This window comes from Rattus norvegicus, chromosome 3, assembly GCF_036323735.1.
Source record: "Rattus norvegicus strain BN/NHsdMcwi chromosome 3, GRCr8, whole genome shotgun sequence".
Classification (NCBI taxonomy): domain Eukaryota; kingdom Metazoa; phylum Chordata; class Mammalia; order Rodentia; family Muridae; genus Rattus; species Rattus norvegicus.
The window spans coordinates 127,292,472-127,295,368 of record NC_086021.1 but is presented as its reverse complement, the minus strand read 5'-3'; the positions used below and the strand labels follow the sequence as shown (position 1 = coordinate 127,295,368).

Sequence of the window (2,897 nt, the reverse complement as noted above, 5' to 3'; positions counted from 1 at the left end):
TACCACTGCACTTCCATAAGAATGTCTGAAATGCAAAACACCAAATGCTGGTGAGGATGTGGAGAAACAGGACATTTCATCCATTACCGATAGGAATGCAGTCTGTTTGAAAATTGTGTTCTTTCTTAGAAGGCTAAACATATCCCTACTATATAGTCCAGCAATGATATTCTTAGGTAATTACCCATAGAAACAGAAAACTTACACCCACACAAAAACCTGCTTACAGATGTTTGTGAAAGCTTATTTATAATTGCCCAAAACCAGAAGCAATTAAAGAATGCTGCATCTATACAAAGGAAACATTTAGAGACAAAAAGGAATGAGTTAATGGGCTGGAGATAAAGTTCACTGGTTAAGAATATACGCTGTTCTTCCAGGGGGCCTGAGTTTGGTGCCCAGCACCACATCAGGCAGCTAACAACCACGTGTAATTCTGGCCTCCAGGAATCTGATGCCCTCTGCTGGCCTCTGCAGTCTTTGTACTCAAGTGCAGAAACACAGAAACACACACACACACACACACACACACACACACACACACACACAAAGTTTTTTTTTTCAGCTCGGTGGTTTCCTTTTTATTGATGTGCCTCCAACCTCCCCCAACAATGTCAATCCCTGCCATCTACCTCCCAAAAAGAAGGTAGTGAAAGGAAGGGTTTATTGGGGTCTGAGCCCAGTGGGCAGTTAGAAAGGGAACAGAAGGGGGCTGGAGAGATGGCTCAGTGGTTAAGAGCACCGACTGCTCTTCCTGAGGTCCTGAGTTCAAATCCCAGCAACCACATGGTGGCTCACAACCATCTGTAATGAGATCTGATGCCCTCTTCTGGTGTCTGAAGACAGCTACAGTGTACATATATAAATAAAATAAATACTCAGCTCCAAAATAAATAAATAAATAAATAGAAAGGGAACAGAAACCAAAACAATCATCCGATGTGACAGAGATCGACAATCCAGAAGTCTAAAGCAGAGTGGGAATGGAGGGTAAACAAGGGGCAAGAGAAAGGTACAGCGGCTGCATCTACCATTACCCCTCCTGCTCAGAGGGACTGGAGAGACAGCCTCAAACATTAAGTGCAGATCCTGAAGAAATGAGATGGTGTTTGAGCCTGAAGGAGGCGCTGGATGTCAAGGGAGGAGCGCCACCTCTCTTTGTAGAATGGAACCCCCACCTCCAGGACAGCAACTTCACAGACAGTAGACACTTTCATCACTGTAGGCAATGTTCATAGAAAGAAGTCTTCTTCATGGTGTTGTTCCTGGTACAGCTGACCCATTGTGGCACTGATGGGTGAAATGGCATTGTTGACAAAGAAAAACAAGGCATCTTCAGCACAGAGATGAATTCGCTTCCGGATCAAGAAGTAGAATTGACCAACTGTAAGATCAGAAGGCAACAGGTATTTCTTTTTGTCCAGGTCCCCTATCCGAGCTTTGGGAGCTTTCTCCACTATCACCGGGACCCGGTCTGGGTATTTCTTTCAGATTTTCTCGCCCTCAGAGCGGCGCTTCTCGAATGGATGCTCCTCTTTGTACATGAACTTCATTCTCCCGAGAATCCAGCTGGACCGAGCTGGGCTGAGGAAACCCGGGGTGGGGGATGGGGAGGTGGGTTATTTTTAAGAGAGAAAGAGAAATGAGTTACCAGCCAGGCATAGTGACACACACCTTTACTTCCAGTTCTTGGGAAGCAGAGGTAGGTCATCCTATATGAGTTTGGGGCTAGCCTGGTCTACACAATGAGTTCTAAGCCAACTGGGACTGCACATGAGATCCTGTCTCAAACAATAGCAAAAGCAAACAAAATAAAACTCTCCTTTAAAAAGATTGATCTAGGGTCAGCAAGACAGCTCAGTAGGTAAAACTGCTTGCAACACAGCCTGATGACCTGAGTTCATCCCAGGAACTCAAGGTGGGAGAAAAGAAAGAACCCCCAAGTTCTCTTCTGACCTTCAGGAGAACATGTACACACACTCACACATACACAATATTTTTAAATTGATTAGTCATGATGGAACACAACTCTAGTCCCAGCACTCAGAAAGCCACGTTAGGGGAAAGGCCACCAGTTGCCAGCTAGGACTATAGAGCAAGATCCTAGACGAAACAAACAAACAGAGCGAAACGTTGAGTAAGACTGGGGAAAACTTCAAGCACTTGCTTCTCTTGCCAAAGACTTAGTTTCCAGCTCCCATGTCCAGCAGCTCACAAGCACCTGTAGCTTCCAGGGGCTCCAATGCCCTCTCCTGCCCTCCTCTGGCATCTATAGGCATATAATCACATGTATACACTTGAGTGCACACATATACATATAAAATAAGTAAGTCTTCAAAAACATTGGGGAGGTTTTTTGTTTGGTTAGTTGGTTTTATTATTATTATTATTATTATTATTATTATGATGATGATGATGATGATGATGATGATGATGATGATATGGTTTTGGTTTTGGTTTTTAAGGGGCGTTGTGGTATTTTTGTTTTTTGGTTTTTGGTTTTGTTTTGTTTTGTTTTGGAGCTGAGGACCTAACCCAGGGGCCTTGAGCTTGCTAGGCAAGCGCTCTACCACTGAGCTAAATCCCCAACCCCAGTATTTTGGTTTTTTGAGACAGTGTTTTTCCAGGTAGCCCTGGCTATGCTGTCCTGGAACTTAATCTGTAGACCAGGTTGGCCTCAAACTCACAGAGATCTCCTGCCTCTCCCTCCTGAGTACTAGGATTAAAGGTATGTGTTGCCACTACGTCCTAGCCAAAGACATTGACTAATTTGAGGCCATCCTGGTGTGGTGGTGTCAATGAAAATGGCCTTCATAGGTTCATATATTTGAATATTTGATCCCTAACTAATGTCTGTTTGGGAAGGATTAGCAAGTGTAGCATTGTTGAGGAGGTGT

General features: G+C 44.1%; 1 pseudogene; it reads right to left on the bottom strand.

Moving 5' to 3' along the window:
• Nucleotides 1-1,194: 1,194 nt before the first annotated feature.
• On the bottom strand, nt 1,195-1,553 carry Gabarap-ps2 (GABA type A receptor-associated protein, pseudogene 2; annotated as a pseudogene).
• Between the last annotated feature and the right edge of the window lie 1,344 nt (nt 1,554-2,897).